This window comes from Bufo bufo, chromosome 2 (assembly GCF_905171765.1).
Source record: "Bufo bufo chromosome 2, aBufBuf1.1, whole genome shotgun sequence".
Lineage (NCBI taxonomy): Eukaryota > Metazoa > Chordata > Amphibia > Anura > Bufonidae > Bufo > Bufo bufo.
In genome coordinates, this window is record NC_053390.1 from 483216739 (window position 1) to 483233545 (window position 16807).

Sequence of the window (16807 nt, forward strand, 5' to 3'; positions counted from 1 at the left end):
CTAAAGGAATATTGGGAAGTGAATGAGGTGTAGTCTAATCCTCTCGCGGAATGTATTCCAGCTATTGCCGCCCATAGATCTAAATTGAGGATTACAAGAAATAAACTAGAAACTGAATTCGTGAAGGCGGAAGCGGCTTATATTGCAGACCCGAAGGAGAAATGTCAGGAGACATGGCTCAACCTTCAGAAAGACTATAAAGTACACCTCACAATGGCAGACTTTCTTTTCAGACGGCGACAAAAATGGGAAAATCCTTGCTTATTTGGCAAGAACTGAAGTCCCTCAAACAATGGTGGCTGCGATTAAACTAGAGTCTGGGCTGGAAGTGTCTATGCCCGAAGAGATATGTGCCCAATTTGCATCTTATTACACCAAACTTTACACATCAAGACCTACTCCCACAACTGATAGCTTAAAGGTGTTCCTAGATCATGTTGAATTTACGAGACTGTCTAGGAAGGATAAAGAAGTACTAGATCCCCCAATATCAGCTGCAGAGATCCAGACAACAGTAGGATCTATGGCCGTGCATAAAACTTCGGGGCCAGATGGCTACCGTGCCGAGTGGTACAAATTATATGCTGAGGATTTTAGTACTCAGCTGACTAAACTGTTTACATATGCTCTGCAGAATTCTGAATCACCACCATCTTTTTATGAGACTATAATAGTACTGATCCATAAGACAGGGAAGCCTCCGGATCAATGCAGTTCATACCGACCCATTTCACTCATAAACCTGGATGCTAAAATCTTAGCTAAAGTGTTAGCCATACGATTGACAGGGGTTATCTCATCTATTGTGGGGATGGACCAGTCTGGCTTTATGCTGGGGAAGTCATGCGGCTCTCCATAATTCATTTGCAGCACTTTCAGAGAGCAAGAGCAACATGGAGGATGGCTCAGGCACAGTGGGTGAGGAACAATCATCTCCTATGCCTAAAGTATGCAATACTGCAGCCAAAGACAAAAAGGATAAGGTGACTGATAGTAAGCAGCTGTTGGTGGGCGATTCGATCATAAGAGGTGTGAAGTTTGAGGAAAATGGCATTGTGAGATGTCTCCCTGGTGCTACAGCTAGCAGGGACAGAAGACGTATCCTTAATATTGTTAGGCAAGCAAAGCAGGAAACGGAGGTGGATGTTATTGTCCATCTTGGGACAAATGATCTGGCTTGCAATGAGGTTTCAAAAGTGAAGGAAGAAAGATGGTCTGCATCTTTCTCTCAAAGGAACGAATGTCCTCAGTGAACAGTTCAAAGTATTTGCCAAGGGGGCAAAAGAGTGATAATCCAGCAGTCCGACTGCCCCCCGGAACAATGCCAGTAGCACATAGGTTAAGAAATGACAAGCTGAGAATCTTGTCTACAAATGCTCGCAGTTTAGGGAATATAATGTCATCTGAGAATATAGATTTAGTGGCCGTTACTGAGACATGGCTCAATGTGAGTAATGACTGGGATATAACAATACCATGGTTCTCTCTATATAGGAAAGACAGTAGGCAAGAAAGGGGTAGGGTGGCCCTGTATGTGAAAGACGGCATAAAATCTAAATTTAATACAAGTTAGCGAGACCAATTTAGAGTCAGTTTGGGTTACGTTGCAGCTTGATAATCATAAGGTAACTCATGTTGGTGTGATATATAGACCACCTTGCCAAATCAAAGAATTAGATGATCTACTAGTTGAGCAAATAGCTAAAAGGACATTGAAGGGGGAAGTTATCATTATGGGAGACTTTAATCTTCCTGATGTAAACTGGAAAACCAAAATGGCTAGTTCTGCCAGGAGTACAGATATTCTAAATTTCCTACTGGTATTATCTCTACAGCAAGTAGTTTAGGAGCGAACCCGGAAGGAGGCCATTTTAGATTTAGTATACACAAATGGGAATTTGGTATCTCATATTACTGTAGGGGAAAGCTTGGGATCTAGTGATCACCAGTCAGTGTGGTTTACTATAAGTACAGTGACTGAGTCACACCACACAAAAACAAATGTTTTAGATTTTAGAAACACAGACTTTTCTAAAATTAGATTATACGAGTCCCCATCAGATTGGAACAGTTTCAATGGAGTCCAGGAGAAAGGGGACTACTTAAAAGTGGCACTATTGAAGGCAACAGATAATTGGATTAGGCTTGTCAGTAAAAGCAAAAAAAGGAAGAGACCACTGTGGTACTCATTAGAAGTGGCCAAAATCTGAAAAAAAAACAACAAAAAAAAACACGAGGATGACAGGGAAATTTATAAGATTAGGCAGAGAGGCCAAGCAAGTTATAAGAGCTTCTAAAGCACAGGCAGAAGAGAAATTAGCTCAGTCAGTAAAAAAAATAGGTGATAAGACATTCTTCAGATACATACAATTGCAAGAAAAAGTATGTGAACCCTTTCGAATGATATGGATTTCTGCACAAATTGGTCATAAAATGTGATCTGATCTTCATCTAAGTCACAACAATAGACAATCACAGTCTGGTTATACTAATAACATACAAATAATTTAACGTTACAATGTTTTTATTGAACACACCATGTAAACATTCACAGTGCAGGTGGAAAAAGTTGGTGAACCCCTAGACTAATGACATCTCCAAGAGCTACTTGGAGTGAGGTGCCAGCCAACTGGAGTCCAATCAATGAGAGGAGATTGGAGGTGTTGGTTACAGCTGCCCTGCCCTATAAAAAAAAAAAAAAAAAACACACACACCAGTTCTGGGTTTGCTTTTCACAAGAAGCATTGCCTGATGTGAATGATGCCTCGCACAAAACAGCTCTCAGAAGACCTACAAATAAGAATTGTTGACTTGCATAAAGCTGGAAAGGGTTATAAAAGTATCTCCAAAAGCCTTGTTGTTCATCAGTCCACGGTAAGACAAATTGTCTATAAATGGAGAAAGTTCAGCACTGCTGCTACTCTCCCTAGGAGTGGCCGTCCTGTAAAGATGACTGGAAGAGCACAGCGCAGACTGCTCAATGAGGTGAAGAAGAATCCTAGAGTGTCAGCTAAGACTTACAAAAGTCTCTGGCATATGCTAACATCCCTGTTAGCAAATCTACGATACGTAAAACACTAAACAAGAATGGATTTCATGGGAGGATACCACAGAGGAAGCCACTGCTGTCCAAAAAAAAACATTGCTGCACGTTTACAGTTTGCACAAGAACACCTGGATGTTCCACAGCAGTACTGGCTAAATATTCTGTGGACAGATGAAACCAAAGTTGAGTTGTTTGGAAGAAACACACAACACTATCTGTGGAGAAAAAGAGGCACAGCACGCCAACATCAAAACCTCATCCTAACTGTGAAGTATGGTGGTGGGGGCATCATGGTTTAGGGCTGCTTTACTGCGTCAGGGCCTGGACAGATTGCTATCATCGAAGGAAAAATGAATTCCCAAGTTTATCAAGACATTTTGCAGGAGAACTTAAGGCCATCTGTCCACCAGCTAAAGGTAGGCAGACAAGGTCATAGAGCAGCAGGAAATGCTAGCAGAATGCTTGGGTGCATAGGGAGAGGCATTAACAATAGAAAAAGGGAGGTGATCATGCACTCTACAGAGCACTAGTGAGACCTCATTTGGAGTATTGTGAGCAGTACTGGAGACCACATCTCCAGAAGGATATTAATACTTTGGAGAGAGTTCAGAGAAGAGCCATTAAACTAGTACATGGATTGCAGGATTAAACTTACCAGGAAAGATTAAAGAACCTTAAAGGGGTTCTCCGGCCTAAATTTAAATTTTTTTTCTAAAAAGAACTAAACCTGTGGAGGAAAGAGTATTACTAATATACTTACCTTCCACAGTGCTGTTCTTGCGATCTGGACTTGATCACATGGTGCCTCTAGCCATCTTTTCTCTTCTTCCGGACAAAGTCTGTCTCCCTGTCTTCCGGTCCTCTCTCTCTCCAGCAGGAGACAGTTAGTCACTAATGACGTCACTGCCTCCTGCTGGAGAAAGCTCCGTCCGGCCGTCTACACAGCACACTAGGCTAAATGCTAGTGCGCATGCGCAGTACCGCCGTCTGTATCATACAGGCTTCTATGTGAAGCCTGTATTGACTCCTGCACAGCGCAATGTAAGGCTGATCGCTATACTGTGGATGTCACTTATGGGGGACCCGCGGATGACGCAATGTTATGGGGGACCTGCGGATGACGCAATGTTATGGGGGACCTGCGGATGACGCAATGTTATGGGGGACCTGCGGATGACGCAATGTTATGGGGGACCTGCGGATGACGCAATGTTATGGGGGACCTGCGGATGACGCAATGTTATGGGGGACCTGCGGATGACGCAATGTTATGGGGGACCTGCGGATGACACTTATGGATGCACTGTGGACGTCACTGTTATGGGCGCTCAGTATAAGTGATGGGGCTTGTGCACAGAACCGTATCTGTTTTGCGGTCTGCAAGTCGTGGATCCACTAAATGTGGTTACTGTCCATGTGCGATTAGGCCCTGCCTGATATGTACAAATGTTACTGCACAATTCAGTTGACATATGCAAGCTGGTGGGTAAGGGCAGATGCTAATAACCCAGCAGTGGTGCTTGAAGCGGCACTGCTTGGATCATATGAGGCGTTAACGAACTTCCCGTACAGAATGGGCAAATATCCAGATGAACACCTCACTTCTAATATGCGTGGGTTTGGGGTAATGGGAAAGGGGGAAAGGAGAGGTATGGTCGCCTGTGTTGTTGTTATGAAAGAATGTAAAACTACCGGAGCTAGATTTACTTCCCGATTTTGAATTCTGTATCAAATACCTGACGCAGTTGTACTCTTAGTGTGCTTTTAAAACCTTTCCCGAGTTGAAAGAGGAGTTCACGTTACCCAGGAATAGCCTTTTTCGGTATTTCCAGTTGAGGCACGCCTGTGCAGAACAATTTGGTAGTGGCAGGGTCAAGATAGAATAGGGGGCGGTGGAAACTATTGCTAGAAAAACTAAATTTATGCAAACCAGCATCTTCCTTTTATTCATTACTCATGTCCCAATTAGCTCCTCTGTTGACCAGGGCCATGGCAAGATTGCATAAGGAAATCCCTAGACTAGAAGATGGACATGAAAGGGAACTCCAGCGTAACTGGAGGAAGTCATAAGTGCAATTGTAAATAATAAAACTAATTTTCAATGGCACTATTTAATTTATCAATTCTAGCACTGACAAATGGGGGAAAATCTTTGTGGCGCGAAGCCAAAAACCACACAATCCCACTATGTTCTTTTGAGTTTAGTTTTTGTGGCATTAACTGAATAAAAATGACATGAAAAACCAGGAAACTTAATTTAGATTTTTTTTCCCCCCTTAAGACATTCAACATGCCTGATAAATATTTTGATATTTTAATAGTCTGGACTTATTGAAAATTATATTTTTTGTTCATTTTTATCGGTAAAATTAGGAAAGTGGGGTGATTTGATTTTTTTGGTATTTTTCATCCCCTTACAGGAATTGAACATGAGATCCTCTGACCATTTATAACAGACTTCATAGTATTCCATGACAGTGTATAGGAATTCTCCTTACTGCCCATGAAACTCTGCCTGAGGGAGCTTTCTATGGCAGGCCTGGACACACTCAAGACCCCAGGCTGCAGTAGTAACAGTTCTAACCTCTCAGATGCTGCAGTTGGTATTCAAAATGGCATCTGAGGTTTAAATCACCAGGATTGCAGACAGATTACCTATCATTGCAGACAGATTAAAAGTTGTATTATTACCATACCTACCAACCGCCCCTGATTTCAGTGGTTGTCCCTTGGTCCAGGAATGACTTAGGTGTGGAACGCACTCAGCAGTCTCAGTGTCAATAGGACACAGAGACCGTTGCTTGTACCAGTGAAGCAGGGAGCCTTATGCTTCCGGCTTCACCATTCAGCTCAGATGCCGACGCTCCCTAGCAGCAGACATGATGCAGTGAGACATCGCACTGCTGAGCTGTGTAGGAGGAGCATGCAGACCAAGAAATCAGCCTGTGCCCTCCTCCTAAACAGCGCATTGTGTGACAGCTCCTGCCTGCTGCTGGGGAGCATGGGATGAGCTTTGCCGATCATCGAAAGAACTAGATATTTACTGTTTTTTTCTTAGCCACTACAGAGGGAAGGGGGTCACATGGGGGCATAGCCACCACAAAGGATGGGAGGGTCACATGGGGACATAGCCCCTGCAAAGGGGGGGGGGGTCGTCACATGGAGGCATAGCCACTGCAAAGGGAGGGGTCACATGGGGGCATAGCCACCACGAAAAGGAGGGTGGGGTTAAATGGGGGCATAGCTTCTGGCAAGGGTGCACATGTGGACATAACTACCAAGAAGAGGGCATATATGGGCATGACTAATATGAAGGGGGCACATGTGTGCATAGCTACTGTGAAGGTTGGCACATTAGGGCATACCTACCAGCAAGGAGGCACAATGTGGGCATAACTACCTTGAAGAGGGCACAAGTGAGCATGACTACCAGTTAAGTTAATGGAGGTGGAAGCCAATTTTCCTCATTTTATGAATAATCTTTTTTATTAAGTTTCACATAGATGTTCATAAGATGTACAATATATCAATCAGCACAACTGAAGGACATGCATCATACATATATGCATATTAATTAGAAATGTCATAGATACAAGATATTCCTACATATTATCATTGACAAATAAAGTGCGACTGAAGTGTAATACTTTTAAGGGGAGACCAGCCGGTCACTCTTTTCTTTTGGATGTGGAAGCAATGTATCCATAATCATTTTAAATTAAATCAATGAACAGAAAACAAAAGGGGAAACAAGGATAAAAAGGTATTTTCTCTCAGGCTGGCGAAAAAGCATATGGGGGGTAATTTTCCTCATTTTAAAGGAAAAAAAAAATTCCCCTTCTCGACTCCAATCAAGCTATCCCTAGAAGTACAGTGTAGTGCACTATTTCAACCCTCCACAGGAGATGATGCACGATTTAAAGACGAGGAAGCAGAGCTCACATGGGGCACATACTCCTTGCCAAGCAGCTGATCGGTGGGGGTGCCGAGTATTGGACCACACCGATCAGATATTGATGAACTATCCGGATATAAAAATTGTTGCACAACCCCTTCAAGTTTGTTGTCCACTAAAATTCCTGTAAGTCTTTTTCCATGTCAGTGTTATCCAGTGTTTTACCATTTAGCGTGCACTGGTGACATGTATTTTTCCTTCCCATTTGAGTTAAACCTCATTTGCCATGTCTCTGCCCAAGCCTCCAAACAATTCAAGATCAATCTGTAGCACTATATTGTCCTCTTTCATGTGAATTACTTTATACAGTTTAGTGCTGTCTGCAACGCATTCTACAAGTTCATTAATAAATATACTCAAAAGAATAAAGCCCAATACTGAACACTGATGTACCCCACTAATGACTGTGACCCAATCCAAGAATGTACCGTTAGTGACCACCTTTTGTTTTCCATCACTGAGCCAGTTACTTAGCCACCATTTTTCCCAATCCAAGCATTCTCATGTTATGCAACCTTTTAACCACTTCAGCCCCCCTAGCTTAAACACCCTTAATGACCAGACCACTTTTTACACTTCTGCACTACACTACTTTCACCATTTATTGCTCGGTCATGCAACTTACCACCCAAATGAATTTTACCTCCTTTTCTTTTCACTAATAGAGCTTTCATTTGGTGGTATTTCATTGCTGCTGACATTTTAACTTTTTTTGTTATTAATCGAAATTTAAAGTTTTTTTGCCCAAAAATGACATTTTTCACTTTCAGTTGTAAAATTTTGCAAAAAAAACCGACATCCATATATAAATTTCTCTCTAAATTTATTGTTCTACATGTCTTTGGTAAAAAAAAAAATGTTTGGGTAAAAGTTATAGCGTTTAGAAACTATGGTACAAAAATGTGAATTTCCGCTTTTTGAAGCAGCTCTGACTTTGAGCACCTGTCATGTTTCCTGAGGTTCTACAATGCCCAGACAGTACAAACACCCCACAAATGACCCTATTTCGGAAAGTAGACACCCTAAGGTATTCGCTGATGGGCATAGTGAGTTCATAGAACTTTTTATTTTTTGTCACAAGTTAGCGGAAAATGATGATTTTTATATATATTTTTTTCTTACAAAGTCTCATATTCCACTAACTTGTGACAAAAAATAAAAAATTCCATGAACTCACTATGCCCATCACGAAATACCTTAGGGTGTCTTCTTTCCAAAATGGGGTCACTTGTGGGGTAGTTATACTGCCCTGGCATTTTAGGGGCCCAAATGCGTGCAAAGTAGTTTGAAATCAAAATCTGTAAAAAATGGCCGGTGAAATCCGAAAGGTGCTCTTTGGAATGTGGGCCCCTTTGCCCACCTAGGCTGCAAAAAAGTGTCACACATGTGGTATTGCCGTACTCAGGAGAAGTTGAGCAATGTGTTTTGGGGTGTCATTTTACATATACCCATGCTGGGTGAGATAAATATCTCGGCAAAAGACAACTTTTCCCATTTTTTTATACAAAGTTGGCATTTGACCGAGATATTTCTCTCACCCAGCATGGGTATATGTAAAATGACACCCCAAAACACATTCCCCAACTTCTCCTGAGTACGGCAATACCAGATGTGTGACACTTTTTTGCAGCCTAAATGCGCAAAGGGGCCCACATTCCTTTTAGGAGGGCATTTTTAGACATTTGAATCCCAGACTTCTTCTCACGCTTTAGGGCCCCTAAAATGCCAGGGCAGTATAAATACCCCACATGTGACCCCATTTTGGAAAGAAGACACCCCAAGGTATTCAATGAGGGGCATTGCGAGTTCATCTAAAAAAAAAAATTTTGCCACAAGTTAGCGGAAATTTTTTATTTTTATTTTTTTCTCACAAAGTCTCCCTTTCCGCTAACTTGGGACAAAAATTTCAATCTTTCATGGACTCAATATGCCCCTCAGCGAATACCTTGGGGTGTCTACTTTCCGAAATGGGGTCACAGGTGGAGTATTTATACTGCCCTGGCATTTTAGGGGCCCTAAAGCGTGAGAAGAAGTCTGGAATATAAATGTCTAAAAATTTTTACGCATTTGGATTCCGTGAGGGGTATGGTGAGTTCATGTGAGATTTTATTTTTTGACACAAGTTAGTGGAATATGAGACTTTGTAAGAAAAAAAATAATAATTTCCGCTAACTTGGGCCAAAAAAAAAAATGTCTGAATGGAGCCTTACAGGGGGGTGATCAATGACAGGGGGGTGATCAGGGAGTCTATATGGGGTGATCACCCCCCCTGTCATTGATCACCTCCCTGTAAGGCTCCATTCAGACATCCGTATGTTTTTTACGGATCCACGGACACATGGATCGGATCCGCAAAACACATACGGACATCTGAATGGAGCCTTACAGGGGGGTGATCAATGACAGGGGGGTGATCACCCCATATAGACTCCCTGATCACCCCCCTGTCATTGATCACCCCCCTGTAAGGCTCCATTCAGATGTCCCTATGTTTTTTACGGATCCACGGATACATGGATCGGATCCGCAAAACACGTACGGACATCTGAATGGAGCCTTACAGGGGGGTGATCAATGACAGGGGGGTAATCAGGGAGTCTATATGGGGTGATCACCCCCCTGTCATTAATCACCCCCCTGTAAGGCTCCATTCAGATGGCCGTACGTGTTTTGCGGATCCGATCCATGTATCCGTGGATCCGTAAAAAACATACGGACGTCTGAATGGAGCCTTAGAGGGGGGTGATCAATGACAGAGGGGTGATCAATGACAGGGGGGTGATCAGGGAGTCTATATGGGGTGATCACCCCCCTGTAAGGCTCTAGTCAGACGTCTGTATGTGTTTTGCGGATCCGATCCATGTATCCGTGGATCCGTAAAAAACATACGGACATCTGAATGGAGCCTTACAATGGGGTGATCAATGACAGGGGGGTGATCAGGGAGTCTATATGGGGTGATCAGGGGTGATCAGGGGTGAATAAGGGGTTAATAAGTGACGGGGGGGGGTGTAGTGTAGTGTGGTGCTTGTTGCTACTTATTACTGAGCTGCCTGTGTCCTCTGGTGGTCGATCCAAACAAAAGGGACCACCAGAGGACCAGGTAGCAGATATATTAGACGCTGTTATCAAAACAGCGTCTAATATACCTGTTAGGGGTTAAAAAAATCGCATCTCCAGCCTGCCAGCGAACGATCGCCGCTGGCAGGCTGGAGATCCACTCGCTTACCTTCCGATCCTGTGAATCTCGCGAGATGACGCGTATATGCGTCCACCCATAATAGCAGGGCCGCCGCCAGGACACAATCCTGCGTACGGCGGTCCTGAGGCGGTTAAGTGGCACAGTAACAAATGCTTTGGAGAAGTCAAGTTATATGACATCCATTGACTCATCCCGGTCCAGTCTAGAACTTAACTCCTCATAGAAACTGATTAACTTAGGCTACTTTATCACTGGTGATCCCTGAAAGGATCTCACAAGCGGTCTAAAACAGATCAGTTTTGCCTTTAATGCATTCTGAATGGATAAGGATCCGCTCAGAATTCATCAGTTTGGCTCCGTTCTGCCTCCATTCGGCTTTGGAGGTGGACACCAAAGCGCTGCTCGCAACGTTTTGGTGTCCTTCTGACGAAACTGAGCCAAACGGATCCGTCCTGACACACAATGTAAGTCAATGGGGACGGATCAGTTTTCACTGACAATAGAAAACGGATCCGTCCCCCATTGACTTTCAATAGTGTTCAAGACGGATCTCGTTTTGGCCATGTTAAAAGATAATACAAACGGATCCGTTCTGAACCGATGCATGCGTTTGTATTATCTGAACGGATGCGTTTGTGCAGATCCATGACGGATCCGCACCAAACGCGAGTGTGAAAGTAGCCTTAGTTTGACAGGACAGATCCCTCATGAAGCCATGCTGACATGGCATATTCACTTATTTTTATTGAGATAATCCAGAACAGCATATCCTAGAAAACCCTCAGTTTACCCACAACAGACGTTAGACTTACCGGCGTATAGCTTTTTGAATACTGGCACCACATTTGCAAAGCGCCAATCCTTTGGAACACTCCCTGTTAATGAAGAGTCTCTCACAATTAGAGTTTAGGATGCGTTTAAAAATATCCCATTACTCCCTTGGACATTGTCCCTGTTAGTGAGGCTAATAGCCTCTCAACTGGTAAAATTGTGGTTTATTTATTATTATTTTTTTTACCTCCCTGAATAGGCTAGGGCAGCGCTAAAGCCTGCCTATTAGTGCTGGGGACGTCACTGGGCTCACTGCTGGGTGGAAGCCTCAGCCTAGCAGTTCCTGTAGAGAGCCTGGTACGTCACCAGATCTCCAAAAAAGCCTTTGCCCTGCGCGATTCAGCCGATGCTGATATTAGGGAGGCTGCTTGGGTAAAAATACCTCTTTAACAAAGACAAACCTCTCCCCCTGTATAGTTTTGACAATCCTTTCTAAATAGACTAACCCTGTACATTAACCACCCAGTCAAAGCTAACATCCACCTATGTCTCAGTTAGTCCCACTATGTCACAGTCCTACTCAAATTGACCAGTTTTATTAGTCAAGTTTCTGGCATTAGTACACATACAATTAAGAGGTTTTTGGATATTTTTTTACTCTCCACTAGTAATGAGCGAAGCACTCGAAGCAGAAATCTGTCCTTCGCAATAAATTCAGATTTCCTCGTGCTTCGTGGTAACGGATCATTTTTTCCTAAAATGGCAGCTGCACGTGTTACAAAGTGAAAGCAAGAAGTTTAACATCTGACGAGGGTAAACTGTTTGAAGGTTTTCTAAGAGATGCTTTCTTGGAGTACCTCAATGAAAATAAGCAAATAACGGCATATCGGCATAGCTTCACGAGGGATCTGTCATGTCAAACTAATTTAATCCGTTTTTTATGAGAAAGTAAGTTCTAGACTTAACCGCGGCGAATCAATGGATATCTTGACTTCTCCAAAGCATTTGACATTCCACCACATAAAAAGTTAGTATATAAAATGAGAAGGCTTGGACTGGGAAAAAATGTCTGTAAGTGGATAAGTAACTGGCTTAGTAATAGAAAACAGAAGGTGGTTATTAACGGTACACACTCAGATTGGGTCATTGTCACTAGTGGGGTACCACAGAGGTCAGTTTTGGGCCGTATTCTCTTCAATATATTTATGATCTTGAAGGCTTACACAGTAAAAAAAAAAAATTTTGCAGATGACACTAAACTGTTTAAAGCAATTAACACGGAAGAGGACATTATACTGCTACAAAGGGATCTGGATATATTGGAGGCTTGGGCAGAGAAGCGGCAGAGGAGGTTTAACACTGACAAATGTAAGGTTATGCACATGGGAAGGAAACCAGTACATACTAAATGGTTAAACAACGGGTAACAACAAAATGGAAAAGGACTTCGGAAATGTAGTGAACAGCAAACTTAGGCTACTTTCACACTCGCGTTTGGTGCGGATCCGTTACAGATCTGCACAGACGGATCCGTTCAGATAATTCAAGCGCATGCATCCGTTCAGAACGGATCCATTTGTATTATCTTTAACATAGCCAAGACGGATCCCTCTTGAACACCAATGAAAGTCAATGGAGGACGGATCCGTTTTCTATTGTGCCAGATTGTGTCAGTGAAAACGAATCCGTCCCCATTGACTTACACTGTGCGTCATGCGGACACTAAAACGCTGCAAGCAGCGTTTTTGGTGTCTGCCTCCAGAGCGGAATGGAGGTGGAACGGAGGCAAACTGATGCATTCTGAGCAGATCCTTATCCATTCAGAATGCATTAGGGCAAAACTGATCCGTTTTGGACCGCTTGTGAGAGCCCTGAAACGGATCTCACAAACCGAAAACAAAACGCCAGTGTGAAAGTAGCCTAAGCTGTAGAAACCAGTGTCAGGCAGCTTCTGCCAAGGCAAAGATGATGGGTTGCATCAAAAGGGCATAGATGCCGTGATGAGAACATACTCCTGCCACTTTACAAATCACTAGTGAGACCACACATTGAATACTGTTTACAGTTCTAGGCTCCTGTGAACAAGGCAGACATAGCAGATCTGGAGAGGGTTCAGATAAGTGCAACTAAAGTAATACCTGGAATGCGGGGACTACAGTACCCTGAAAGATTATCAAAATTATGGTTATTCACTTTAGAAAAAAAGACGACTAAGGGGAGATCTTAAACCATGTATAAATATATCAGGGGTCAGTACGGCGATCTCTCCCATCATCTATTTATCTCCAGGACTGTGATGAAGGGACATCCTCTGCGTCTAGAGGAAAGAAGGTTTGTACACATAGAAGAGGATTCTTTACAGTAAGAGCAGTGAGACTATGGAACTCTCAGTCCAAGGAGGTGGTATTGGGGAATTCACCAAAAGAGTTCAAGAGGGGCCTGGATGTATTTCTGGAGTGTAATATTACAGGCTATACAAGCGAAACTTGAAAAAGTTGAATATTGTGCAAAAGTTCATTTATTTCAGTAATGCAACTTAAAAGGTGAAATTAACATAGGAGATACTCATTACATGCAAAGCGAGATATTTCAAGCCTTTATTTGTTATAATTTGGATGATTATGGGTTACAAGCTTATGAAAACCCCAAATTCACAATCTCAGAAAATTAGAAAATTTAGAAAAAAAAATTAAAGGTTCAATATTTTAGGCTCAAAATGTCACTCTAGTCAGCTAATTAATCCATAACACCTGCAAAGGGTTCCTGAGCCTTTAAATTGTCTCAGTCTGGTTCAGTAGGAATCACAATCATGGAAAAGACTGCTAACCTGACAGTTTTGCAGAAAACCATCATTGACACCCTCCATAAGTAGGAAAAGCCTTAAAAGGTAATTGCAAAAGAAGTTGGATGTTCCCAGAGTGCTGTATCAAAGCACAATAATAGAAAGTTATGTGGAATGGACAAGTGTGGAAGAAAAAGGTGCACAAGAAGCAGGGATGACCGCAAGCCTGGAGAGGATTGTCAGGAAAAGGCCATTTAAAAGTGTTGGGGACAAGGAGTGGACTGAGGCATCAAGAGCCGCCAACACACAGACAAATCCCGGACATGGGCTTCTAATGTCTTATTCCTCTCGTCAAGCCTTTCCTGAACAACAAACATCAGAAGCGCCTCACCTAGGCTAAAGAAAAAAAATAAAATAAAATGGTCTGTTGCTCAGTGGTCCAAAGTACTATTTTCTGATAATAGCAACTTTGGCATTTCATTTGGAAACCAAGGACCCAGAGTCTGGAGGAAGAATGGAGAGGCACACAATGCAAGATTCTTTAAGTCCACTGTGAAGTTTCCAATCTGTGTTGATTTGGGGAGCCTTGTCCTCTGCTGGTGTTGGTCCACTGTGCTTCATTAAGTCCAAAGTCAACGCAGCTGTCTACCAGGAGATTTTGGAGCACTTCATGCTTCCTTCCGCAGACGAGCTTTATGGAGATGGCGACTTCATTTTCCAGCAGGACTTGGCACCTGCTCACATTGCCAAAAGTACCAAAACCTGGTTCAATGAGCATGGGATTACTGTGCTTGATTGGCCAGCAAAATCGTCTGACCTGAACCCCATAGAGAATCTATGAGGCATTGCCAAGAGAAAAATGAGAGACATGAGCCCGAACAATGCAGAAGAGCTGAAGGCTGCTATTGAAGCATCCTGGTCTTCCATAACACCTCAGCAGTTCCATAGGCTGATAGCATCCATGCCACGCCGCATTGAGGCAGTAATAGAGGCAAAAGAGGCCCAAACCAAGTACTGAGTACATATGCAAGATTATACTTTTCAGAGGTCCCACATTTTTATATTTAACAGGATGTTTATTGATTTCATGTAATTTTCAAATTTTTTGAGATTGTGAATTTGGTGTTTTCATAAGCTGTAAGCCATAATCACCCAAATTATAACAAATAAAGGCTTGAAATATCTCGCTTTGCATTTGATGAGTCTATCTCCTATATTAGTTTCACCTTTTAAGTTGTATTACTGATATAAATGAACTTTTGCACAATATTCAAATTTTTCGAGTATCACCTGAAGTTACTAGAGATGGGCTGTTGATCCTGATTGGAGTCGGGAAGGATTTTTTTCCCCCCTGAAGTGAGAAAAATTGGCTTCTACCTCACATTTTTTTTTGCCTTCCTCTGTATCAACTTGCAGGTTAACAAGCCTAACTGGATGGACAGATGTCTTTTTTCCAGCCTTATAAACTATGGTACTATGTTACTATATGATCTGATTTTCATGTTTTACTTTATTCATAAGATAACCCCTTTAATAGAAAAATATTGGAGAGGGAGAGAGCAGGGAGTCTTATTCTGCGTCAGATTTATTCCTTTATTTACTTATTCCTACATCAGTCGTAAAAAAAGATATGCAATTCAATACCAATAAGATGGTAGCCTTTATAATCCCAATGCCTGCGTGCCAACCAATACCATCAAGTCTGCACCCCTTAGGGGGGCCATATTTTCTTTTGCTGTCTTTACTTCTTCCAAATCATCCTTCAAAGTCTCCAGGTCCTAGAAAAGTCAGCAATTATTCATAATTAAATGAAAGGCGGTTGTGGGATAATTGGTGGCGCGGTTCGTCACCTCAGCAGGGCCGCAACCCGTCCTCAGCATGGCCACTCTACGTGGCCGTACCCCAAGCCAGAATGGCTTGGGTATACCTGATTTATAGCGATTTGTGACAAATTAATTCAAAACAAAATCAAATTACTTGGCTAACTTTGGCGAAATTCCCCTCCTATAATGTTTAAAATTATCCTCCCCGAGTCCCTAGTTTAAAAACTTCTCCAACCTTGTAGCCATGTTCAAGGTGTAGCTGTGGAGAAAGTGCAGCTGTGTTGGGGGCATAACTACTTTTAAGGGGGCATAATGTGGGCATAACTACTGCGTGATGGCACAAAGGGAGAATAATTACTATGTGGGGGCATTAAGGGGGCTGGGTGGGATTGGGAGTGGACAGCAAAAGGAATAAAGTCACCCTTCTACAGTATACAATTTATCTGGGCATCCCTGTTCTGTGTTGCTTCTGTTTTCCCAAACAGCATAAGGAAGAAAGTCACACTTGTATATGGTTTATCATGGCTGCTTCTTTTTACACAGGAAAGAATATTAAGCTGAAGTCATATAGCTCACTCATGTGATAACGGTTTTAAAAAATCTATTATAGCTCCAGCAATACAAGCCACTCAGATTGTTTTCTCATGACACACCATACTTCATGTTGTTTGTGAATTGGAGTTGATACGTTTTATGCATTAAAAAAAATCCCAAATTTGCAGAAAATTTTTAAACATTTGCAAATGTCTCTGCTTTTAAAGACGGACAGTGATACTTCATAAAATAGTTCTCTCACATTTCGCATATGTCTACTTTATGTTTGCATCATTTTGTAAATCAAATTTTTTCAGGAAGTTAGAAGGCTTAGAAGTTTAGAAGTAAATTACTTTTTTTTTTATTGCCAAAAGCAACATTTTTAAGGACCAGTTCAGTTAAGAAGTCACTTTGTGGGGCTTACATTTGAGAAACCACCCATAAATTACCCCATTTTATAAACTACACCCCTCAAGTTATTCAAAACTGATTGTATAAACTTTGTTAACCCTTTAGGTCAGGCATCCACAAACTGCGGCCCTCCAGCTGTTGCAAAACTACAACTCCCAGCATGCCCGAACAGCCTACAGGTATCAGTCTACAGCAGGGCATGGTGGGAGTTGTAGTTTTACAACAGCTGGAGGGCCGCAGTTTGAGGATGCCTGCTTTAGGTGTTCCACAAATATTCAAGCAA

General features: G+C 42.3%; 1 protein-coding gene across 1 annotated transcript in view; it reads right to left on the minus strand.

Annotated features, from left to right (window-relative positions):
* Nucleotides 1–16807, minus strand: part of LOC120990941 (transcription factor E2-alpha-like) — a 412522-nt gene that overhangs the window by 261848 nt on the left and 133867 nt on the right. The window lies entirely within an intron of this gene.